The sequence below is a fragment of the Neodiprion lecontei genome, chromosome 3 (assembly GCF_021901455.1).
Source record: "Neodiprion lecontei isolate iyNeoLeco1 chromosome 3, iyNeoLeco1.1, whole genome shotgun sequence".
In the NCBI taxonomy this organism is placed as follows: Eukaryota; Metazoa; Arthropoda; class Insecta; order Hymenoptera; family Diprionidae; genus Neodiprion; species Neodiprion lecontei.
The window spans coordinates 2,952,728-2,980,234 of record NC_060262.1 but is presented as its reverse complement, the minus strand read 5'-3'; the positions used below and the strand labels follow the sequence as shown (position 1 = coordinate 2,980,234).

Sequence of the window (27,507 nt, the reverse complement as noted above, 5' to 3'; positions counted from 1 at the left end):
TTTGAAAGGTATATTATACGAAGCTCGGAACAATTACCATCGGATCAAAGAACGCTATGTTTCCGGTACGAAGCAGCGCTGATAAACAATTGAAATCTTTAAATATATCGTTATTTCATAAGACGGAAATAACGAAGTCTGCTCGCCAGGGAATATATTCGTTATTAAATGAAAATCACTTGAATCGAACGGAAATTCTTGTGTTTGTTCTACGTTCACTGTCGATTCTCTTTCTCTTCTTTAATTACAAGTTTGCGTATTAATTACAAACGGAATAATTTTATCTTTCAAATTTCCGTTCTTCAATTGTTTGTTTTTCCAAGTTGAAGGGAGATTCGTTCAACTCCAAGTTTTATCTTTCAAGATCTGTTTCAACGATGTTGAATTCTACTAATATTTCTACCATCAATCGTCAATAATCATCAATCGCGTTTTACTTTTGCTATCGCATTATCCGTCTCACGTCGAATACGAGTATCAAAAATTGAACCCGAGGCGTCAAAGTCTTGGAAGGAATTCTTGCGCCGAGTACAAAGTGCGAAACTGTGTAGCAAGTTTTTCACTCAAAGCTCGGAAAATTCAGACGCTCAAGGGACGAACGGCGGGGTTTAAAATGGAGAAACAAACGTTCGGACACATCTAGCGTTTCGCATTCCGCGACTCTAAATCGCCCTCGGCTCAATCTCTTTCAGCTTACGCGATACGCCAATAAATTCATCATCATTGTTTCTTTTCATTTCGCACCGATGCCGCTTTATTATCTTCTACCCGTTCGCTGCGGGAGCTTTAAAGAAAATCATTACATTTTGTAAAACAACTTTTTCCCATTTCTAAAGCCTGCAAGGACCGGCGAAAATTTTATTAAAAGTGTTGCTAACAAATGATGTATAGGTATAATACTTATACGGGGAATTCCATGCGAATAAAACCAACTTCTGACCCTCACCTTTTTTGGATTTTCTTCAAAAAATTTTCTACAATTCTCCCAACCCTGAAACAGTATCCTGAATTTTTTCAAATTTTTTATTCAATCGGTCAGTTATTTATAAATGTTGAGAATGATTTTGAAAAGGACCTTTTTCAGGATTCTCAAAAAATTTTCAGAAGCCGCAAACACTTCAAGACCGGTGCCATTATAAAGCGATTTTTTTTTTTTTTGTTTTCTTCGAATATTGAGATAATTTCTTTCACCGATTTACTATAATAGTGAAATAAGCAAAAATCTTTTCTTATCGCGTTTAGAAATCAGATACACATACGCCTCGACGCTGCAGGGGAAAAAATGTTACGTAGATTTTACATCAATCGGGGTAGACTTACTAATCTAAGCGTACTGTAACTCTTAACATCGGATAAAAAGTGTCTGCTGTTCATATATTTACATTATTTTTCTTTCCATCCGACGATGAGAATATAATGTGAAAATATTGGTTCAGTTGATGACGTATAAAAAAAAGAAAAAAAGAACAAAAAAACAAAAGACAATAAATATGAAGCGAAAGGAAAAGACGTAGAAAAAAAGAATAAACTAAGTCGAAAAGCGCGGTTTTTCCACCGTTTCACGATGAAAGAGTTCCAGAAATAATAACAACAACCGGATCTCGCGGCGGTTCGAAGCGGCTGAGCTTTATCTGATTTCACGGTTAATCCTTTAATTGGATAAAAAGCTCCGACTCTCCGTCTGCGCTCTTTCTTTCTCCCTCTCATCGTCGGTCCGATTTCGTTTTTCATCACCGCAGCAGAAAACCACCACCGTACCTTCTACCTATTTCCGAATTCGAATATCAATAGGCAATGAGTATGTGAAATTTCACATAACCCGGTTTCACGATTCCGACAATTGCTCGTCTACCGCGTATCAATAACGCTGAAAAGCTCGTACAACGCGGATGGTTTCGTTTCGGGAAAATAGAGGTTCCATGTTTTCCCTCGGGGGTGTGAAATCCGACGAAGAAAGGCGCGACCCCCTGGATCTGGGGGAGGGGGAGGGTATCCAGGATTTACCCAACCCTTCGGTAATTATTTCCAAAGGTTTTTGTCCGCCCTTGATAAATGACGCTTGTCAGCCGGTCCTGTGCACCCCACAAAATCAGGGAAAACGAGGCAAAGGTAAGAGGCGAAGGGTGACGTCGATTTTGGGTTCCCTATTTTTTTCCGTTCTTTTTTTCGTTCCTTCTTCTTCCTCCTCGCTTCTCCTTCACTTTCCTCTCCTCTTTATTTCTCGCCCCGTTTTATTTACTTCTCATTTTTATTTAGGAAATACATTATACGCGCTCTTGTCAACAGAATTACTCGACAATCGTAAAACGAGGCTGCAGAGCGGGTGTTTTTGTGTTCTCTTCGTTTTTTTATTTATTTTTTTATTTTTTGTTTCACTCATTTCTCTTTATTCTCTTAATTTTTGTGCTCCTTTGAACGAAACTCGACCCCTGTACAGCCGGTTGCCAAAAAGAGAGAATGAGAGGGAAATAATTAGTTCATGAATCGGACAGGTACAGGGTAAGCTGCTTAATCGAATTCCTTTTTATTACATCTGTACCGTAGATCAGAGCTCCGCTTGTATTTACAGAGGGGAAAACTGAACAGGGGATGGTTGGATGTAACTGGGTAACAATTACTTTGATCATATTCGTGTACATTTCGTTTTTTCTTTCCTCGCCTTTTGTTAATTCTACTTTATTAAAGTATACTCGCGGATACTTGAACCGTGGGAATTCGTTCCGAGTGATTGTAATATTATTTTCCAAATCACTTTACAGAGATAATCTTACACTCAGATTCTGTGTTGCAAATATTTTTTCGAGGTAAACTAAAACCAGAGAAATTTCATCAACTTTGCAATTACTTGAAGATTCTATTATTTCGCTTTATCGATTAACCGATTAACGTATCAATCGTCTTGCGAATCGTTCGAGAATCCTGCAATTTCGTAAAACTTTGTCCAGATAGCTATCGTCTGTATTATATGCATGGTAAATAGACGGGACAGGGAGAGGGAGAGGAAGGCGGAAAATTTACGGTTTGCGTTATTGCCTACAACGAAGCCGGAAAGTAACTCGAGTTATTTAACGAAGCGGTGAAAGCCGAACAGCCATATTGTTTTACCCACTTTGAAACTGCAGTCCGCGTCTCGCGTATTGAACCTGACTCCGGAATCTGAATTTGACCCCGATTAAATCTACACTGAGAGAAATTTTTCGTTACGGTTACCGCTCAGTCCTTAACTATTTTCATACTTAATCGACGTATATCGAATAAAATTTGGCTAAATTTCCGAATTTTCCGATAACTCAAACACATTCCTCTCCGAGCAGTTAAATTTTTATAAGCAAAAATGCATGGATTTGAAATTTGTTTTTACGAAAACTGTTCGTTACTTCAAGACAATGCGTGTGAAAAAAATTTCCACCAACTATTTTCGTAGGAAATTTAATGCTCCCGGAAAAAGATGACTTGTAAAATTTTCGTAAATCTAATATTTATTCTATCTAAAACTGTCCTCATTTTTCTCCAACAGCGTGATAAATATTAGACTTCAAACTTCCTACAAAACGAACGCAAGAAATTTTTTTTATAACATCGGTACAGGTTTAAAGTAATTAACAGTTTTCTTTAAGAAAAAATTTGAATGCACGCATTTTTTTCATATAAAAATTCGACCGCTTGGCGGGGCGTGTTCAGATTATTGTAAAATATTCGGGGGCTTGGTCAGATTTTTTTTTCATATACCTTGATTATTGATACTTTTTGGGGAGGGGGGTTAGCGAGAAAAAATTCCGACACGAGTGAAATAAGATCCACCTTGGTATACGTAGACCCATCGACTTATTTCGAAATAATACGCGCCCGAGTACCGGCTTAAAGTGAATCCCTCGAAAAGGGGGGTGTGATCCACCCCGTTTCCGGATGATGCGATTTGTTTAGCTTAGTAATCGAGGCCGAGCCTGGTGCTTCTCTCCCGGGATAACCTTCGCCGAGTTGAATATCGGGATCGTTGATACAGACCTCGGAGTATCTCTATGTACTCGTATACCTACAACGCTCATCTGCCAACAAAGCCGGGAAACAAATTTCCCAGTGCAACGTACGTGCTTTTAGCCTCAGATTATCAAGTCTTTCAATATTCACGCGGCTGTTGACGCGGGAAGCGTGTCAATTATTTTCACCCGGTGGTAAATGAAAAGCCAGACGAATAATAACGAACGAAATGAAAGAAAGCAGCAGCTGAGAGGCAAGCCGGAAAAAAACTTTTTGTGAAAAGCGATAAGAGTACGTCTGTTCGTACGACAAATTTAAGCGATGATCGCGAAAACTGCCTGGTGAAAAATCTGAAACTGATGGAACGTGGCACTGGGATGAAAAAGTTTGAAAAAAATTTATACACATATTTTTATTTTTTTTTTTTTGTTTCAAATAAGATATACAAGACCGGAAAAACATAATCGTTTATTTAGGAAAAGTAACGGGTTTTTCGGTTGAACGGTGAAAATCTACTTCTTACATCATCGAAGGCGATGAAAAGTAAAAACAGAGGGGATGAAATTTTGCATTTCAATACAACTGTGATTGTTATAACTTCCACAGTTAACTCTCGTATATTGGAAATACCAGAATGGTTTACACGGCATTGTATGTACACGAAGTACGAAATAATGACGGAGAAGAACGAAAGTCTGAAAATTGGACCTCGCATTTTGCCCAGCTTCAGGATAGTCAAAAAAAACTGGAAAGTTCAGCAGAGGAGAGAGGAAATCGTCAAACGGCGTAAACGGTAAAACCAATTGCCGAGAATCCTTCCTCCACTTATGAGAGTTATTAAAATCCCATAGATTTTTTTCATTCAGGGTCGTTTAAATGCATGCCGCGACCAACGCGTTTAACCCTTTTCCTATTTCCTTCTCCTTCCGGAGCTTCGAAATGCCCGGATTCACCTGCAATAACCGGACTGTCATTTCAGACACATGCGAGGCTTAAATAAGCTCCGTTTGTAAGCTCGGCGAAACGAGATGACAAAGGTCTCACTTTTTTTCCTCTTCTCTTTCCGTTTCTAAATATCGTTTAAAAATGTTGGAGGGAAACTTTTTTCTTCGACGAACGTGCAACGCGATAATTAATTACGGAATCAAACATCCGATACGTTTCACCGTAAAACGGATGAAAGCGGCCGACCGATTGCGATTAATGTTACCGTTATTATTATTATTATTATTATTATTATTATTATTATTATCGTCGTCGTTGTTGTTGTTATTATCGTTACGGTCAACGTCATCAATAATTCCGTTATTGTTATTGCTCTGTTGTTTCGCCTGATTTTTCTCCGACTCCGCGTGCGTGCTGACGTTGAGTTGTACTCGGTGATGCCTCTAATTACACTCGGCTACTACCCCGATTCCAGATTAGCTTTGCAATTAATCAAACATATTCAATGACGGTGATAATAATCATTTGCTCTAGCCCGAAGCACGTGTGTAGCCACCGTGAAGATTGAAGGGGAAATATGTGCATATCTTGCATCAGAGCCCTTTGCTATCACGATATTCGAGTTGAATTCAATTATCAATATAACGTTTGGTTCGGTCTAATTGTCGGAAATTTTTCGTTCGTGTTTTTAGATCGTCGAAGAGGCAAAGATTGATCCGTGAATACGGGCATTGTGAATTTTTAAACTTGAATCAACTGGCTGGAGTTTTAGTATGTTACAGTAGATATCCTCCCGATCAAAAATTCTCACAAACGCAAGTACCAAAGGTCAGTAGTTTCTGAGATACAGGATTCGGAAGAAAGGTGTCCAGATTTTTTGATATCTATGGATTTCGTGATTTTCATTAATCGTAAAGCTTCAAGGGGACTTGAAATCAAACAAATCACTCCTAAAACTGCACGAATGATTCTCGAAGATAGACAGGAAGCTGTGATTGATTTCATTCGTGAACTTAATGGCTTAGCGGACGGAGGTGCAGAGTCAAATTTGACCTGAAGAACGAGACACTCAGACTCTTGCAATTATCGACTTGTCCTATTTTTCACGCGTCTGCGGAATCTCTGCAAAACGGCTGTGCAGTTTTTGAACGATACAGTTGATTTCAAGTCCCCCTTGAAGCTTTGTAATTCGTAAAAATCCCGTAATACATTCGGTATTCTTATGTAATTCGATAATAAAGATTTTGTTAACCGTTTAAGTTCAAAGGATATGAAAATGGGTGAAAAAAAATTGACGACACAGGTCTGGCATATGCGATTAGTCAAAGAAAAACAGATCGTCGGCAATTTAATCGCTACAATGAGAAAAATTTTATTTGTTAAAGTATCTAGAAAAATTCAGTAAAACAGGTATCATTAAAAAACTGTTTGAATATTGTTGGGATAACGAAAAACGCGGTACGCGTAACCATTTTGCTTTATCGTCGATTCTTTTTTGGTAATCGCAACGCAAAATCAATTTGTGAGGTTTACTTTACTTTTCTAGTTAAAAAAAGCTCTAACGTCTATTTATTCTTGCACAAGCATTAAATTTTCGCAACAGTTGCATGAAAATATGGCAACAGTGATCGTAATGATAAAAAATAGTAACGAATACTAGACTTTCCGGTAACAGCTAGAAAACTAATTTTCATTTTCTACCTAGAACTATATTTTGTCGATTGTGGTAAAAAATGAAAATAGTCAAGGGCTGAGCGGTAACCTGAAATAAAAATGTCTCTCAGTGTATAATTGAAAAACTGAGTGGCAGTGTCGAAGAAAGGTTTATTCTCATTTCATTCGGTGTGTTATTCCGGGGTTAAATCGGCAGAGGCAAAGAGTGAGTATAATTGGATCGACGTGCGAGCCTCGAAACCAAAACCGTTCGTTCATCCGAGGATAATTATTGCCGGCGAAGTGATTGCCCGATCCAGCGTGCGAGCGTAAAAAGGGGCAGCGGAGAGTGACCGGAAGGGGACGTCACGGCTGGGTTGCAGATATTCGGCGGTGAGGGGAAATTCGGCTCGGTGAAGCGGAAAACTACCGACGTCATGAAAAATGGTGACTACAGCCACGCGGCCCGGGTTTAAAATCGTCCGGAGGAGAAGCCTCCGCTGACCGTCGTCCTCCTTCCGAGGCTCGTTAACCACCTACAGCTGCCTTCGACGCTCAGCCGGCTATCTTTCACGTCTCAAACCCCGAACCGATCGACCGATCGAACCACCCTCCGTCATCCCATATGTCAATTCGCTCAGCGAAGCTCAGGATTCTTCCTGCCGATTTATTTCGTCCACCCACCCTCTCCTGCTCCTCTTCCTCTTCCTCTTCGAAGAAGATACACCGCGAACGTGTCCTTCGATGGCAGTCTTGCGAGGGTGGAAGAGGGGACCCGTTTCACTCCGTGGCGGATGGATCTCTGGGACGCGTTGCAAGGAAGTAGTGGCGTTTTTTTTTTTTTTTTTTGTTCTTCTTCATCTCGACCGAGTGATTGGAAGACAAATTCAAGCCTGGAACAAAAGGGGACCTCGACTCGTTCTGACCTCGTCGCAGAGTCTTTGTCGGACAATCGATCTTGATCAGAGTCGTCTTTATGATCGATGATCGATTTATACATCCATCTTTATTGGGAATGATACAAAAATTATTTTTTTTTTAGTTTGTTGAGCGAGAAGGTACCGCGGTTGATTTTGTTTACGAAATACGAGTCGGTAGCCAACTTGACGAGAGAATGTTGGGATACTGAAAAGAAGAATCTTGACGTTGGTATTTATGCGCGCAGCGGATCGTGGATATATGGAGGTAAAGGGGGAAAAAAAAAAACAGGACGAGTTATTTCGACTAACGTTTCAGCCTTTGATGCGACTCTTCTTTGGAGTAAAATAATAGAGATAACCTCAACACTCAGGTGTTACTAACCCTGGAAAGTAACCAAGCAAAAAAGTGAAACGAATGAACGAAAACAAAGTTAGGTCATCTACGCGTGCTGGTTGTAACGGCAATACGAAACTCTCGTTTTCCCCACCATTAATGACTTGGACTTGGTTGAACAAACTTAGTATCAAAGCTCAACAATTAGCACGCCGTTGGCAGAAAAAAGTTGGATGGACAGAATGACGGCGGTGAATCACGTACGCCTTGGAGACAAACATCGAGTTATACGCAAGTGGAACCTTAATGCCAAGCCAGGGATTGTAATCTTTCGGTTACCAACGAAGTGTAGATGCCACTAAAGTGTTCTACATCCTATCTTAATTTGACGGAATTTGTGCGACCTACATGTCGCACATTTCGAGGAGTGACCTTTTATAATGTTTCGGCTTTTCATGTGAAACAGTGATCTTTTTATGATCACGGTATTCTGTAGTCTTGGAAATATCCTTGAATTTTACTTGGCCTTCAAAAGTCCGGAAAACTATCCTTGAATTTTTCTTGTGTCCTGGAAATATTCTATTATTAATGTGATTGAATCACTTGAAAATGTCGTTGAGCTTGTTACGGATCTTCTATTGGACACCATGACGATCAACCAGGTGGTCCTGATCCAAACTATTTTTCATCAGAGCCGTGTGTCCATCTACATACGTGATTTTTAGAGTTGTTTTTGCGGGTTCTAATACCCGAGTGTGCAGGCCTCTACTTGTCTGTCCTATAGATGGACGGTATTGAAATCTCTGCACGGAATTCTATAAGCCACATTCGACCGTTGATCCGTCGGTATGACGTTAGAATACTGCCCGAGAACGAATGCCAGGAGTCTAAAACAGATCTTGAGTACGTCGATCATCGCGACCACGACCAAAGTCGTCATATGATTCGTATACGTTGTCAAATAAGGTGATAAACCTTAATCTTTGCGGCAATGAAATGACCAGCGCACACCGAACATTCGTTCACAACTATCAAATTCGAAAGCCTTGCACGCGGTGCGTGACTTGAGAGATAAAAACGGTAAAACGTGCCGAAGGCTCGTGAGTCGCAGTGCTTAAGGGTGATATCATCCCTCTCGTCTCTGGTGGTAAACCGGACTTGATTCCGTATATCTCTGACCATTTCACGCGAGAGTGACATCCGCGTCTTATGTACCCAACAGCGTCCGTATGCCCATATTATATCCGGGTTTTATGCCACTCGGATGTTTTCTGCACCGTGGATCGTATATCAGCTGTGGCTGGGCATTTTTTACGAGGCCTAGGGCGAGTTCGCCTCGCGTCTTACGGTGGCCTCTGGTATCGGCTCGTCCTGCATGGAGTGAGGCATCGCCTTCGCCACCCCGCATAGCTACTGGTGGGCATATTTCAGGGGGACTTTAGTGCGCCAATCTGCTGAGTGGTGGACACCATGCAAGATTCATTCGAACGATACTCGGGACTCGAGGTTTCTCTCTTCGTAGAATCTCATGTTGATCGGAAATCGATCGGTTCGAGCCAACGCAAGCTCATGTTCGTCGTTATTTATCTTTTGTCGAGCGATTATAGCCGGAGCAACAACCTGGAAATGGGATATTCGGTGACAAGGAGGTAAACTCGGTATTTTCGGGTTGGTAAGGTCGAAGACCAATATTGCAAAGAAGCGGCGCGAAAAGACAGTTGCCTTCTTGTTGCACGAGATTCTTTGCGTAACAAGAGTATGTTGCGAAATTGAGGATAGGGTCGTGCAATGTCAGATTTCTTCGCGAATTGCGCAAGCGGGCAGTGCGGAAAGGCTCACTTTTAACTCTTAGGAGTTTACATAAAAATACAATACATTGTTTGTATTACCACACCTGATGAAAGGCAAAGAATCAATGATCGGGATCCTTTGTAAAAATTCTTGCGATCGAATAGTATTCTTCAGCCAAGAGAATTCTTTTGATTCTTTCGTTGAAATTATTCCCTTAGATTTCAGTCCCTTTATCTGCAGCAGATTCTGAATCTGCACAGTCTTCTCAAGAGCCGAGAGAAGCAGCAGCAGCGCTAATTAAAGCATAATAAAATTCAATGGACGTTAACGTTGAAACCATTTATTACACTTGCCCAGCTAGACACCGAGATTGAAAGCGAATCGATGTCGAGAGAGGGAATTTTACGCTTCGGGTAATGAATTATCGTTGAGTTATTAAAGAAAAATTAATTACCCGCATGATATTTCAGAATAGTTTACCGTGTGCGAATGAGACATGTGTTAAATGTGATTTTTTCGTACGAACGGTTCCACAATTGTAGAAAACTTTGAACCAATCACCGGGTACGTTTTTTTTTTTTTTTTTTTTTCTTTTTTGTAATAACAAATCATTCGTCACTCGTATCAACGGTCGTAAAATACACTCTGCGAAATTCCCCACTTTAGAATTTTGAAAACATTTCGATAATATGAATTTTTTTGTACCAACTGGTCAAAGTTTAAGTTACCAATGAGATTTTTTTTCCAAAGTTTCAGTGCCTGTTCGGTAAATCGATGATACGCGAGTCGGATTGGCAGACAAACATCTTGGATGGCATCGTTCCGGTTACCAGCTGTGTTCCTCTGATGTGAGTCGCATTACTTCTGATCAGGGTAAGTTCTTTTTTCAACTTCAATGCGCATTCAAATCTTCAGCTTCTTCAGTCTATTTTTCAATGAACACGTAGAGAGAGTTTCGTATACATTGCCGGCACAAAAGTTTGAGTACGCTCTTCGAAATTTCTTGCCCCACTAAAAGTTAGATAGCGGACTCAAAAATAAAGCCAATCAAATTTCCCTAGTGTCTTCTTAAATAGGACAAACTCACCTTCATTTTGCTTTATTAGAAAATTCTTTAAGATTTTTATTTGGTCCCGGTACGTGATTTTGAACGTGGCCGTTTTTCGGCTATTCTTTAGCCTCTGAAAATTAATCCCAGGATGTGAATGAAATTTTTGTTTTCTGGCTTTTCTATGATAAACTTAAAGAGGATATCAAGATATATATTTTGGTTTTTTTGAAAGTTTCGTACGATTTTTTGTCGCCCCAGTATTACATTTTTTTCTTTTTAATATTTAATCAACTGACGATGATTCTCCGAGTTGAAGTCAAAAAAATTGTTAAAACAATTAAAAAAAAAAAATCTTAGCAAATTTTAGCTACTCCAATATGAACTTGTGCAACTTTTTATCATCTTGACATTACCTCTAAAACCCCGTAGTTGTTGGATTATGCTTTTTTTTTAAACTTGTCTCTTTTTAGCTAAAAATAGAGCACTGGGGCAAAAAAAAAAAAAATCGTACGAAACTTTATCAACAATTAAATTGTAGGTTTTAATATCCTATCAAGCTTGACGTAGAAAAAACTGAGGACAAAATTTTTCCCAAATTTTGGGGTTCATTTTTGGTGGCTAAAGAATAAGCGAAAAACAGCCGTGTTCAAAAGTGTTATTAACAGCATATGTACGTGTGTGAAAAATTGTCTCTCCAGCTGTTTGTTATTTTCCGCTCTTAAACTGGTGGAAAAAAATACCGAGCGTGGGTATAATTCGCCGATATTCGCCGAGGGAAATCTCCCGAGTAGCTGAAAGTACGTGCCTATTGTTCGCTTCTTGAACTCGTTTCTATAATTACGGTAATTAAGCGTTATTCCATTAGCTGATTAAGACGGCGTTTTAGTTGGAGGAATCGCGCTTAAAGAGAGAAGCACGGAGTTTCGAATTCTGCAAGCGGTTCTCACCGTCGAAGAAATTTGGCATTTTTTCCAAAAATTCTCACACTATTTGTCGCATATTTTTCGAAAAAATTACGAGCCTTCAATTTGTAAAATTTCATTGGAAACTGTAAAATGGCGTACACGTGTCAAGCGATCTTTTGGTACAAGCAACACGAATGCTGGTAGAACGTGAACGTTCTGAATTCAAAGTAAGTACTTGACAATACTGGGAGAAGGAGTCGGTTCCACGTTGATATTCACTCGTAGTTAGAAGTTAAGAAGCTTTATCATTGAACAAGTTTAGCCGAAGTAAATTTCAGCTGGGTGTGTATTATTACAGTTATTAAATGTTCCCTTATTATATCCAATAATGGAAATGTTGAAACGTTTAAAGCCGCGCTCTTTGACTCGAAATATACCTGAGGAGCGGAATGTATAAACTTATTCTGTAGTTTCACGAAACTTGTCCTCTTGCAAGATTACACGGTTCGATCGTATTCGAGTTTCGGTACGCGACATAGTTTTCCGATTTTGAAATCCCATTTCTTTATAACTTTTCAATCACGTCATTTTTTTTCAAATTTTTTTTAGTTTTTTTTTATCACGCTTCTGTTTCTCAAATTCATCAAATTCGACACTTAGGTTAGTGGGAATATTTGACTTTTTACCCTTTTACACCCTAAAAATTGTTCGATATTAAATAGATTGGAAGAAATACTCAAATTATAATCTTAATTAATCAAAAATGTTCACCGAGTCGATTAACCGTCAATTTTATGAATATCACATTATTCGTACTGGTATTATACAATTTAAAAATACTCCCGAGATGTTTTGTTTAATTTACTGTTAATTTTTCCGAACAATCCCCGTTCAATTTTGAATACAAAAATTTCAAGTGGCTGTAACAATAATAATATGTTTAATAACAATATACGCGTTATCGGGAGGAGTTTCAATCGCATAAGCGGCAAAGTTGAGAACCGTTTCGAGTAAAATAACAGCAACATTATTTCAAACAGGGACGAAAAGACCCAGGCAACAATTACACAAGGGGTTGTATATTATATTCGTATTGAATAGGGTTCAAGCTTTAAGAAGTCGAACCTGCTGAGGTATCCGAGGGATAGAGAATTATTTCACTCCTGTGTAATACCTGTAGTCATGTTTATTGACTCTGCTCGACTCGCTTTATAAGCTTCGAAAATAAAGCTTATAAATAACACGTATTTTTGTACGCTGCAATGTGTATTGTTGGAACGAGTTTCAACCCTTACTCGTAACGAATTTCAATTATAACAAGAGAAACGACTTCAATACGAGATGAAAAAAAAATACACAAATAAAGTAAAAGAAAAACGACAAAAAAAAAAAAAAAAACAGAATTCTCATTAGTCTACAGAAATCGAGTATTAATAGTTTTTTTTTTTTTTTTCACGAACGAAAAACGGTAGATTTTTGCTTCAATTGTAAATCAGCTGTAAATTTGATGTCACACAATTTTCAGCCGAAACTACAAAAACTAGGCGTAAAATATCATCCATTTGTGTCAGTCTTGTTGAGTTTTATATCATAAGTATTTTTTCAAACTGCTCGGATATATTGATCGTACTTTTCTCCCCTATTTTGTTCACACATCTTGCGAATCTATGTTAGAGAGAAACAAAATTTTAGATCCGACGATTATACAGGGAATCCCGAAGCAATTGTTGTGAGAATCAAATTTCAGAATAACTGCAAATACTGATTTTGAATGCATAATTTTCTTTTTCTGGGGGGGAATTAGATCTGGGAAAAGATTTTTCAAAAATCGCAATTTTTTAATGAATGGCCCTATCGATCGGCTTCAAATTTTTCTCATGATATCCGTGTTAAAAAACGAAAATTTTGAAATCAAGATTTGAATTGGCAAGCTTTTAGTTCAGAAGCTACATATAAAACAACTAAACGAAAAAGTGGGAAAGATCGAAGTTAACATAAATTTAAAAGATACAAATTTACATCTTAAACGTTTTTCTCACTTTTTAATTACTTGCTTCACGTGCAACTTCCGGGCCAAAAGCTCATCCATTTCCTTCCTGGTCTCAAGATTTTCGTTTTTCAAAGAAGAAAAAAATCATCAGAAAAATTTGAAGCCAGTCGATTGGGGTTATTCAATGGAAAATCGTATTTTCGTCTTTTTGGGAGCAGTAAGAATCAAAACCGTGGTCAAAAAAATGTGGAACCTGGTAAAAGGTGTTTTTTTTTTATCTGTACATTCTACATCATATGATTGCCCTATACACATGTTCTAAAGTTCATATTATAAATATTGCAATTCCGAGATGATTTTCGGAGCCTAAATTATCCGCGACCGCGTTTCCGACAGAAATGCGGTTGATCCCGTTTAAAATTCATCCCAGCACCCGAGGATCATCCAGGATGATCCTGCGTGATCTTTTACGGGTGCCGATCGATAACGAGGACAGGTTAGCCGTGCAGCAAATAAATATACATTCCAAGTACGTTGGGAATAATTACGTTTAAGTGAAGGGGGAAAGAAATACGCCTCAAAACTCGATCCTCAAAAAATTCCCCCAAAACCTGCAGGATCAGAAATATTTATCAGTTAACGTTTGTTTGTTTTGTTTTTCCACAAATTTTCGTATCAATATTTCGTTTGGAGGAAACACGAAATTTTTTTCGTAATATTCACTCTCGTTTTTGTATTTTCGTTGGATTTTTTTTTTTTTCCGTATCGAACAGTGAACACGTGGGATATGAAAGTTAGAAAAAATAAAAATACATGACAAAAGTCAATGAATTAACAAACGAACCGAAACAAACGTTCAACCCTTGAGCGCGTTTATTTTCACTTACATTTCACTGCGGGTTCGTAAAATATGTATATTACGTATGTATATGTGTGTATATAGAGTTTACTTTTTACGGACGTATTTATATCGATGAGAATCGATTTCGGCGAGGGAAATATAACTCGGGTTATAATTTAGCTGTCCGTTGAATCGTCCGGATCCTGACGGCAACTCTGATTAAATTACTCGTTGCATAAACAAACTGATCGTGACGATTAAAAAACTTCGAAGAAAAAACGGGAATCGAAAACTTGAAAATTCAAGACTTATAACAGTGTATTACAAAAGAAAAGATAAATTTATTCAATCGGCGATGTAAAATTTTTTATTTTACATTTCAGTTTTACATAGCTAAATAGAAAATTTCCACTGCGTGCATATTTTTTTCAATCAATCTCAGTTTCATTCTCATAATAACGAGGCGATTGTGCTTCCCAAGGTATGTACGTTGTTATAAATCACTGTTTGTTTCTATGATATTATTAAAATTTCATTCGGATCTTTATTCGACACATTATACGATAAAATAAATAAACGATAAATCGATATCTACGATTGTAAATAAGAAACAAGTAAGCTCGTCAAGTTAATGAGAAGAATTAAAGTTTACAGTGTGTCAAAAATATATCTGTTGACAAATTTTTTTTATTTTCAAATCAAACAACACATCACTTGCCAAAATTCAGCAGGCAGTGATTCAGCTTCACTCTCTCGAATGGTACAAAAAGTTGAGTAACAAGCGCAAGGATGCCGTTCGAAACTCTGTGATACAAGATACAGGATATTACCCGGATCCGGATTAACTTTAATTCGGTATCCAAAATTAATCGTTCGATTAAGGTGGCTGCGGCAGTGATTAGTGGCTCCCAGCAGATCGGCGTCGCGCCTCGGGGATGGTTTCGGTTTTGAATAAATTAGGCGATAAATGTCGGAGCCTAGCTGCCGCGATGCGACGGACGGAGTCACCTACCTACGATGGTTCGAGACTTACATAGTAATGGTCCCTGATCCGGGGCATACACGACCCTCCTTCACCCCGCCATCCCCTCGTTCCACATCGCCTACCTGCCCGATGCCACGGCGTGTCGGATGGTGTTTTTTTTTTTTGTTTTCTTCGTCTTTTTTCCTTTCCACTTTTCGAAGCCCCTGGAAATCTCGCGGGATTCGGTGAAAAAATATTACCAAGGTTTGTTTACGTCGTCGTTGTTGCTAATTGGGTGATTTTGTAACAAGGGATTTAACGGTGAGCTTTGATTTTACCTTGAATCTTATCTTCAAGGACACATTTTGAGATCGATTTAGATTTTTCGAATGGGAACACCCATTTTTGATACCGCAATCCGAAGGAGCCGAAAATTTTTGGAAGAAACGTTCGAAGGTGACGAATTCTGAATCGTCTCTATCCTCGTGGAAAAAAAACCCTCAACTTGGGTGTCAATTCGTATCCCTAATTCATAGGTAATGCTAAATGCCCATAAGAAAAAAATTGAGAATACAAATTTACCCCGAAATCGAGGATTTTTTTCCGTCAGAGCATTGAAGGGTAAAAGGTTACAGTACCTAAGTATTAACACTACAACTCGTGACTGGGGTCCGAACGCACCCAACGCTCAGCGCCGCTATCGCTACGCGGTTTTCAGTCTTCGAATGGGTTTTTTTCAGTAGCCAAATGTGAATAAAATTAGATTTCTCGTGCGCCATTCTCTTCCTTGTGAAAAAAAGAAGAAAACCATGTACGAGAATGTCTGTTTGTCGGTATAGGACTGATTTTATGATCAAGAAAAGTACGTTCGGACCCCAGTCATACGTTTGAAGGTAGAAAAATAATGTCACGTGTTGTAGGGTTGATACATTGATCGGATTTCATAATCGACAATTTTCTTTTTTATTGTAACGATTTCGATGAAAGAAAGGAAAAATATTCTTCAAACCGTTCTGCCGGGAGTAGCGAAAGTCGAATGAACCCCTTCGACGCACGAAACTACGCTATTCGAGCACCCTTATACCTTTATACCCATATACACATATATATGTATGCGGAGACTAGACAGTCGTGCGTTAAGCCTGGCAAACTGCACGTATATACTACATAATGTACCCAACCCATATGCGTATGAACTACATCGCGTGTATACCAACACGAGAAAGAGATGATTATGCGGTTGTGTGGATGTGTGGATGGGTGGATGTAGATTTGAGATAGGCAAGCTGCTCACCCGTACGTCGCCTACAAATTTGTATAACAACTAAGTTGCAGCTAGTGTTTTGCTAATGCCACGAAACATGGATTACGTACAACCGCACTCGCAAGATCCCGGGGGATTATGACTTTTGGGTAATTACAACTGCTGGCTGCTCGCGGACGAGAAAAATTTTACAGATCGTAACCGAGAAAATTCTCTGCGTCGTGCGACACCGTTACAATTTATTTTCTGACGTGCAAAAATTATCGTTCGACCTTTCTCGACGGTGAGGTTCGAGCATTCGTTTGCAAAAAATTGGTAGGTTATTACAAGACCTTGCCTTGAAAATATGAGGTAAACGTGTTTCTTCGATGACGCGGAGAAGATTTTTTAGGCTACCGCGGTCGGTTGAGGATAGGAAATTGTTACAAATTCTGGAAATGGATAAGTCTGGGGATAGAAACACGGAGAGAGAAGGAGAGAGCGTTAAAGCGAGTGGAGAGATGGTTTCGATTTGGTACAGAAGCAGCATCAGCGTCGGTACCGGGAAGACGCGAGCCGTTTATTTTAAGAACTTTCTTTCGAACTTGACTGGGTATAGGTTGTCACGGAGGAGAGAAAGAAGGGGGAGAAAGAGGAGAGAGAAACGAGGGAAAGGCATAAAGAACGTAAGAATTGTGAGACGCCTGGTAGCCGAGAGAAGCGAGCGGTGGCGGAAATAGAGCGGCGAGAAATAAGAGAAGAAGATGGCTGAGGAAAAAGAGAGACAAGCTGGAAGGCAAGAGGAACAGGAAAAGTGACGGTAAAAATAAAAGACCGAGGGAAAGGAAAAAAAGAAAGAAAAATCAACCAACTCCCAGTTCAAACCATTAGACAAATTTTATATATAGCTTATATAGTCGCTCTCTGTCTTCGCTCTTCCAGACGTTGGAACCACTTAAAAATTCGCCCTGGCTATCCGGTTAGCTGCTGCATTGTGGATATAACCTTTAAAAATCCCGGGCGTATATTCGACGGACGAAAGTTTTCTTTCTCCACACGATTTTTCTTATACACGTGTATAACTTCTGTTATTCCCGGCAGAGATGATGTCAAACGAACTGTATTACCTTGTACCAACATTCGCGTACTAGCTCGTAGCTTGAGGATAAACGCTTTTTCATCACGACGCAATCTGCACAAACTCGAATTCCATTGGTTCGCCAGCTGTTGATGTGATGTGGTATAAAAAGAAACCTCGGCGAACAAGATTGGATTCGATTCAAGAAAATTCCTGATTACCGCCATCTGGTGGTTAGAAAAAAAGAACGTCGGATTTCAACCCTTCAAGGGCGACGTATTTTTCAACGTAAGAATCCCTCTTTTATCTCATTATTTGCGCCTAATCGACTCAAAGCGTTCAAAAAGTTGTCTCGTAGCTTGGCTCGAAGTATTTTCTTCGGCCAAAGCATGCCAGCTGATCGTTCGCGTCGACGCCATATTGGTCAGAGTCGGGTCAACTCACGCTTAGGATTCACAAGCTGCAAGCGGTATCGTAGAAAGAAAGAAACGAAATCATATTCTCGTCAGATCGAGGGCAAAAAATGAATTCTTCTGATATAAATATCCTGCGGCGAGGGACGATGTATAATAATAAGCGATATCGTAATAAAGGGTGCAGACACAGGCTCTCGCTGAGAATTTTCGAGGAAAATAATATTATATCTCATAAAAATTGGAAGCTCAATATAAGGTACAATTTTGGGATCGGGAAGGATGAGGACGTAGAGGGCGTCGGGTTGGAACGAAGAGGGACAATATAATGCTTCTCTTTCGGCAAAACAAAGCCAATTTTCTTGGCAACAGCACGCTCAAGTGCTAACGGCAACAACTTTTGACGATGCGAAATCTGCCTCCCTCCCCCCACCCTTGAAAATATACACACGAGTTATTTTTTCCTTATCATTCTTCTCGATACTTTTGTTTTTTCTCCAAAATTCATTCCTCCATTATACTTTTTCTCCTCGTACGTTTTGTTCTTTCGTTTTTTTCTTTACTTTACTTTCCTTTTCCTTTCTTTTCTGTTGCGCCATGTCTTACTGCGAGTGCCGTTGCCTGATCTGTCCACACTCAAGATTTATACTTCGCAAACTTTTCTGTAATAAAGTATATTATTCTTTCGACGATATAGGCACTGATCCAATAACGTAAAGAATAGTCGAATATATAAAATTTTCAAAGCGCGCAAAAAAATTCTGATCTTTTACATATCATATCGATTTTTGTGTCAAATGTATAGCTTGTTTTCTTTTTTGCTCCTTCCACACGAATTAACCTATTCTCGAATCAATGTTTCTTACGTCGTTCCCATGATTTGTTGGTTCGAAATGAATCGTGAGAAAAAAAAAACAATCACACGCAGTTAATCGTAATCACAAAATAACAATAATCATGTAAATGAAAAAACGATTTGAATAATTTTAAGGAAACTTGCCTTCAAACTTTTAGGGTTGTATCATTTTTAGGCTTGCAAACAATTGTGCCATTATTCATGTTGTTTCTAATGTAATGTACTTAAACCGGTTTATATGCAGGAATGAAATTAAATTTTGCCGATGGCTGCCGGCGTGTCTGTTAAAGCGTCAATTTAATCAGGCTATGTAAGCGCGCGCGTGTGTGTAGAGACGTATATAATACATCAAGAAGCATCCCCAAGCTAAATAACTTCCCTCCATCTATCTCGTCACATCGGCTTATATATTATATACTCTTTTAAACTATAATCAGATAAAAGTCAAGACTCGTTAGACGACGTCTCTTGTTGCCGCGGGAGGGAAAGGCGACGTGTATGTATAAGTATACCTGTACTTTCGCAAGTAAAAGCATCGCATAATCATCCCACTTTTCGGTGAAAACAAAATCCGCAACATGATTTCGCTTTAATTTTTGTCTTTATTTTCGCCTCAAATATTTATCACGCCACTAAGAATTTATGAAAATTTGACGAATGGTTAGGTTTTTACTCTGAACAAAAATTGTACCACAATCAGATTTTTTTAATCAACACATTTATAAGTCTTGAACATTTCCTGGATTAAAAAGATATTGTTTCAATGTCTTGAGAGATTTATATCAAGCAGGTACACCAGGCAGGTTCTGGCTACAGATTTCTCTGCTGGTAAGCATTCTGAAAAAGGGTTTGTGTCTTGGCTAAATGTCGGTACATGTCGCTAAGGGAACCTGTATGCAGAGTCGGCCTGGTATACCTACTGCCTTATAATATTGATGAATAAAAATTATTCGAATGATACATATTATTGTTGAAAAGAAACATTTATTAGACTTACGTGAACGTGATGGATTATAACTAAACGAATCAGCTCGTATTAAATACACATGCTTATACATAACGAAGAGAAAAAATAAAAATGTATAGCAAAGTAGACGGTAGAAGCAGTTGAAAATTATTTATAGAATTCCAAGGCTAAAACGATTCTTGAAAATCTTCTCACTCCCCGAACTCAACGATTAAGATTCTAAAAACACGAAGACGGGTGTTTTCATTTCCATTGCGGCTCGCAGGTTCCTCCGAAATTATGCCTGACAATGCATTTAACAACGGTGACAAGTTTCAACGGTGAAAGTTGTTGAGACCCTTGAAATCCTTCGGGCTTTGTTCGGCGACGAGAAAAAGGGGGGTGGGGGGGGGGGGGGGTAGGAGGCCCAAGGAAAAGCTGGAGGAGGCCTTTGAGAGTTTGTTTAATGTTATCGCAGCGGTGTGCCTCGGAAAAATAAGCCGGAGCAGACGGATGTCCGATTTGGCAAAAGGGGCCTATGCTCCCGCAAAAGTCTCAGGTATGGGGTTGTTGTTTCTACTCGAGGCCTCGCTTTGAATTCTCGCTTTCGCCAAGCCCCGGTTGGTTATTCTTGAAAACCCGGAAGCTCAACGCCCCGAACCCGTGCTGCTCGCTGTGTATTTATCTGCTACGCCATTTCCGCGACGTTTGTTTTGTTTGGCTGGTTTTTTTTTTTTTTTTATTTTTTTTTTTCTTACATTCACATTTACTATTTTTTTTTTTTTTTTTTTACGCTTGCTTGTTTTTCCTTCGTCGCTAAGATCCTAGAAATCAAGCGGCTTTCTCCTCGATCCTTTACGCCCTTGCGAAAAACGAAACAAAAAGTAAAAAATCCCTTGACTTTTTTTTTTTTTTTTTGTACCCTTACGTATACTCTAAAACACATCGATCGAAATCCGCTTGAAACGAAAACTTTGACCGAAGGTTTCACTTAAGAAGATTATTCTTTCCAGAGCTTTGACCAGAGTTTTCATTTAAGATTATGTACTACTGAATTTGATATAAAATACCACGGTGTATTATCAATGAGAAGAAAAAAAATGAAATGTTCACCGTTCAATGAAACTGTGAAAAATTTGCAAAAATTTAAGCGAACGTTTTTTTTTTTCATTTATTCATTCGTTATCATATATTTATTTAAACGCGAACTTTGCGGAGAAACAAATCCGCATTTCCGTCGTGTTATGCTATTAACGCTTCTGAAAATTGTTGGCTAGTAAAAAGAATCGGTACGAATTCTACAACTTGAATTTGAGAGAAATTTATTTGGGTAAAAGAGTAAAAATCAAAAGAAAATAAACTATAACAATGAATTAAATATGAAAGAATTTTTAGAAGTTACGGTGGGGTTTCTTTTTTATCTTCCGGTAAGATCGCAGAGACACAGTAAATTTTTCCCCGCGAATCCCTATCGCGGCGTGACGAGAATCCTGAAAAGAGACTGTACAGGATATTCGCTCCCTGGCTTTGCGAATGCGGGTTGAATTGTGGACGGTGAAAATTTTTACGACATTGAAGAGCCGTAAACCGTCACCCTTCGGTGTATGGGAATAGCGTTCATGTACCCATGCAGCATCCACCGGCATCATCATGTTACAAGAATTATATTAAAAATCTTCGGGAGGATAACGACGGTTTTTTTTTTCCTTCTTCTTCCTTATTCTATTTTTTCTTCACTCCTTATTATTTTATTTTATTTTTTTTTTTCTTTTTATTATAGACATCGTAAAGTGACGCTTGAACTGCCCCTCAAGCCGCTAACTTTCAACATCGTATAAAATTTTATTTGTGCTCGATTTTATTACGACGTGATCGCCTGCAGCTTGTACGATATAATCAATTCGATCACCGTAAAATCATTTCAGCGATTCTTTACTTTCGTTTTCTTTCAATTTGTGTATTTATTTTTATTTATTTGTTTTTTTTTTTTTTTTTTTTCTTCCTCTCATCTCATCTCAAATTGCTCCGAATTTCCATTCGAACTTATTTACATAATTTATTTGCAAATATCTGCGAATCATATGCAAGAGAAAATTAATTACTGGTTTAATTAGATAAAGAAATTCTTGCCTTTTGTGTTTAGCGACATTTTATTTATTTTTTTTTTTCTCTCTCTCTTCTCCGGTTCTTCTCTAAGAGAAATCAAAAATCATTTGGCAAGGCTAGATACATTTGCAAACTCGTTTGCAACGATTTAATTGACTCGATGTGACAGTGCAGAGCTTTAATATTTAGCGATGATTCGATACCTGAAATATTGTGAGCCTTGAACACGAGCGAATCTCACGGGAAATCAGACCTAACGAGGGGAAAGAGGCCGTTCAAATTCTTGTGAATTACCCAACGATCATGCTTGAAATTTCTCATGATTTAGACCGAAATTGTAAGTCATGATAATAATAATCAATAATACTCGAAATCGACCGTGCGGATATCGATGATGTTTAAGATTGATGAAAGCAGAGCGCAGATTTTCTGGATAATCTCTCTCTCTCTCTCTCTCTCTCTCTCTTTCTCTCTCGGCATTGTTTTCAACCCTTTCCGAAACCTCGCACACCGATAAATCAATCGATTTTTAATACCCATCTGGCAACGTATTGCAGACGCCAATGGATTATCGCTTTTCAGTCGGAGATGTGATTCGGCTTTTTATTTTATTTCCCTTCACCCCTGGAGTTCTGAGTAATCAAGCTTGCGGAGAAAATATGTATCGGGAGCCGAATTGTTGTAAATTAGCAAATAAGTTGTTTCCGAAAAATTAACGAAAATTTAATCACCGCCTTATATTTCCTTGTGTATATTTATCGGTAATTAAAGCATCCGAGATACGGTCCGCGTAAAGTAATCGCGAGTTTGAATGATCGGGCCAAGTTTTACACGTACATGTACATGTATATATATATATATATGTATAATAATGTAGAGATGATATTAATTTCGCGGTATATAGAAAAGGTATCTCGAAACTACTAAGGCTTCACATAATTAGCGGCTGAAGCCTTGTAAAAATATATAAGCTCGGTGTACAGTTCCATTGAAAATTTGAAATCCCCATAACGCAGTTCAGGTACGAACGCCATGCACTGCCACTGCTGACAGTATATAATACACGGTGTCTATACTTTTATCTCTCTCTCTCTCTCTCTCTGTCTCTCTCTTTGCGCGATATTTCATTTGAAAATTAATCCTCTTAACCCTACTTTCCGCCTATGTCGCTTCTTTCCCTCTTCTCTCTGCCGTTTTTCGCGTTCTCTCTCGGAGCGAGTGACAGAGAAAGAGAGAGAGAGAGAGAGAGAGAGAGAGAGAGCGAAAGAGGGAGAGGGAGAGAGACAAGTTGATCAGTCGCTAATTGAGACTCCGCGTTCATTTGAAACGATTTCAACGATTTCTATTTCCCCGTTTTAAACTGCGGGAATATAATTGAACCAGCTCAAATCTCATTTCCGAATATTCCCTCCAGTTCCGTTCGATTTTTCTATTTTACTTCAATGGCTAATTATCGATGCTTTAACTTCGAACGAGAATTGAATTCCAACGATAATAGAAGTCTTGGCTTCGATTTTGTTTGAAATCTATTTAAATTTTTCGCAACCGTTTTTACAATATCTAGTTTGATTCATTCTACTTTATATCAATGTTAATTTTTTTTTTTTTTTGCGAAAATCATTTCTTTTCTCCCACTCTGATTAATCGATCTTCGAGTCGTACTCACCGGTTGAGTTTTCATCCGTTCATACCCGATCCGATCAATTTCAATTCTCTCCTCTCGTCTCTTCACTTCTCCGAATATAAATATGTAATATTTCAACTTTTTCCGCCTCTTCTAAAAAGAAATAAAATCGAGAACTGTTAGCACGTGCTGCGACGGGTGCAATCTGTGTCAGGAAAAAAACCCGGGCTCTTGGTATACGTCGCAAAAGCTCACAGCTGCACCAAGTTTTCGTTTACTATAAATAAATCCATCCGCGTGTATAATCCTTAGAGCGAAGTTTTCCTACAGCTCTCGTGTCATTATTACAACGTCGAACATAAATCTTACAACTTTTTTTTCTCAGCCTTTATATTATGTCAATCATTATTTTCACCCCTCGTTCAAACACTGCCAACATCCAATTTTTATCACTTTTCACGATTCTCTCTCTCTCTCTCTCTTTGTGCGATGCGTTCTTGCTGTTTTTTGCTTGTGCTCATCACTCTGTTGTTCTATGTTTTTTTTTTTTTTTTTTCTACTGCAGTAAAATAGCATTCTTACGCAAGACTTTAACTTTAAATTTCATTAATCTTTGCTCGGCTTTTATTTGTATTTTTTTTTTCTACTCGGTTATTTATTTATCTATCTTGTTGAATTTGTTAAAAAGAAAAAGCTGCTTCTTCCTTTCTTTCCACTATTTAGTTTGGTAAGCATAATATGTCTTGCAATATTATTGTACTCTCTCTCTCTCTCTCTCTCTCTCTCACACTCTTTCTCCACCCTTTACGGGACCTTAAATTTCACCAAAGAATTTCATAAATCCAGCTTGAATCAATATCAGCCCTTTATAAACCTGCTGCTTTGTTAGGCGGGATCCGCGCTGCTACGGTTTACAATATCCATGAAAATTCCACCGATTTTGGGGAAATATTTCGCGAAGAGCATCCTTAACTCGGATGGCGCCATTGCTGCTGGCTGCTACTTCTGATGCTCTGTATCATTATCTCGGGTATGCCAACTTTCCCGTCATCGTCGTCACAGCTGGTTATACAGCTGCTTCTAATTGCTACGTTGAAGCGCCGTTGCGTTGGCACCATCCATTTTCAACAACATTTTACTCCTCCGATCCCTGAGAGGATCTTACGGTGGGGATCCACCGTTGTTAAATACATTTTGGAATAAAATGGCGTGAAAAAAATCGGCAGCAGAATTTTGCGATAAGGAAAACTTGCCGATGATGTTTGAATGTTTATTATCAACGTTAGGTAATTCTAATTCATTTGAATTCACGTTAAATCATCTCGAGTCTTGTAACAAATGGCAATTTTTAAACTAGTAACGAATTGAAAATATTTTTAGCGTTTAAAACATCGTTTCGGGTTCAAGCTCGTTGACCGATGTTGAAAAAAAATTTCGAATGCTTACGATTGCGAAAAAAAATATCATTTTTCGACCATAAAATTGGTAAAAAGAAATTGTGTAAAAAATGCTGGGACTGAAATTCGAAAATATAGCCGCTCGGTCGTACAGATAAACAAGTTTTAAAGATTGCGTCAAAGTTTCAAGTTCATCGGGTAAAAATTAACCGCGGAAATTGCGCCGCTGGATTGAGAACGTGGTCGTTCGCTACTTAGTTGCGTCATGACGCCATTTTTTTGTTAATTTCAATGATAAAATTCTTGAAATGTTTTTGAGACTACGAATAATGAATCCCTTGAACTCATTTTGCTCCATGTGCTTTCATATTCTTTTAAGCAAAAAGTTCTGAAAATAGGTAGGATTTTATACCGTCCAAGCTGAACCCTCCCTTAAGTTACAGCTCATAGGTAGTATAGTTTATTTCAAATCGTGTGATCTCATTCTGATTTATTTGTAATCACTTAAATTCACGATGGAATTTTGATTCTGAACACTTTGATTTCTTCAACAAGATGAGGTAGTTTCAATCAACTTAAATTTATGGAGTATTATTGAAAAGCAGTTGAAGTCATTAAAATTTCATTAATATTGATTTCAAATCATTTCGACTCACTTCGAAACGTATGTTTCACTGTCAGATCAATTGGATCACTTGAATTTATTCGGGTCTGACTCAACGCGCTATAAAATTCACTAAAAATAATTTGATTCGGTTTTACTTTGATAAATTTTACTTAAGCACACGCGAAGCTTTTCAAATTGTCAAAAAGTTTGGATGTCTAGAACCTTGGTACAGGTATTTATATATTATCACCTAGAAAGATAACGCGAACAAAAATGAGGGATAAACCCTTTCCGTATATTGGATAAGATAAAAAAAGAAAAAAAAAAAAAAGAAAAACACAGTTCACAAGATCATCGCGGATCCGCAATTTGTCGTTTCTCGTCCCTGATCTCGGGGCATCAATAATAATATATACGTACCTAAGCTACATGTATAAGAGTGGGAATGAAAATATCGCGGAAACAGCGATAGGAAGGAAGATGAGAAGGGGAAAGAAATCGAGGGTGAGAAAACTTCCGTTCCCGTCTTGTCTACCCTTTCATGGGCCTTTTTTACCCCCTCCCTTACCCCTGACGACCAAGACGACGGGACGACAGAACTGATCGTTTTTCTGGATAAAATTGACTTCCCCAAATGCATCACCTTCCTTTCATTTTTAGCTGTTGGCTGGTGCGAGGCGGAAGAATCCTACAAGTCATATTTCCGTTCTATCGCTTCTCTCTTTTCCTCGACTCTTCGCACGCATTTCTATTTCGCTCTCGTTCCTCGCCTTTGATCGAATCTCTGAGAGCCAAGGCGACGAGGAATCCTCGACGCATTGTCGAAAAAATTTAGTTATTTTTCTCGATCTTAAGGAATATTTTTATGATTTTCAAAACTCCAAACGGTTACGCGGCTTTCGGACAATTTTTTAACTTCGAAACAGCTTAATCTTAAACGTAGAGAATCTTGAGGTTTTAGACTTTGATAAATATTCCGATTGATCTATTTTGCCTGATGCTTGATTGGAGATTTTGTTAAAACCAATTTTTTTAGTCTTCATTAATAATCACCGTTATTCCGAGGAAGTTTTGACGACTCGAGTAAACAATGGAATATTGCCAAAAAGCAAGTTTTTTAAAGTCGGTTAAGCAATTTCGGATCTTACCGAGATACCTGCTCGACGTGCTTCAAACCGAGCACATTGCTTTGGCGGGCTTGAAGAGAGCGGAGTATTCGCGCGTTGTTTCGACTTGATATTTCAAGTTCTTGGCACGTTCTATTTCCCAGAAGCCATTCATCGAATGTCTCGCCTTTGCGCAACATCCGAAATTCCATGAATATCAGTCACTATTTCGATCCGCGGGATAACAACTCGCGGAAGAAATTCGAAAGTACTACGCCAGCTGAATTGGCATAGAAACTGAACTCGATTCTTGAGATTTCACCACCCAGCGATAAAACTGCAGGCTAATGAATTTTGACGTCCGATCGAAGATAAGGTAAACAAATAACCACGCAATTTCCGCTGCGTAAATATTCGAATCGGACCGAAAAGCTAATGAATTTATCCGCTAAATCACTCGGGTGAAAATGTATCCAAGTTACAAACACACTGATAAATATTTATGAAAATCGATCGGGCATCGGCGTATTTTTAAGCAACTTTGGCATTTATATTCGCGGTGAAAACGGAGCCTCAGGGCGGAGCCTCGCGACTTGCCCGCTTTCATCGGGGTTGGGTTATACAACGTGAAACTAATTACAGTTAAGGTAGTTCGCACTCGGAATAATTCATCCCCAGAACTCCACCCCCCCCCAGAAGGCTGACGACGAGCCGCACGAGCCTCCGAAGCGGACTCCGTCGCAGCCTGTGTCCGGAATT

The 27,507-nt window shown here is 38.7% G+C and overlaps 1 protein-coding gene across 2 annotated transcripts in view; it reads right to left on the bottom strand.

The window, feature by feature from the left end:
* The window catches only part of LOC107220967, a 54,173-nt gene that overhangs the window by 21,395 nt on the left and 5,271 nt on the right, over nt 1–27,507 (bottom strand). The window lies entirely within an intron of this gene.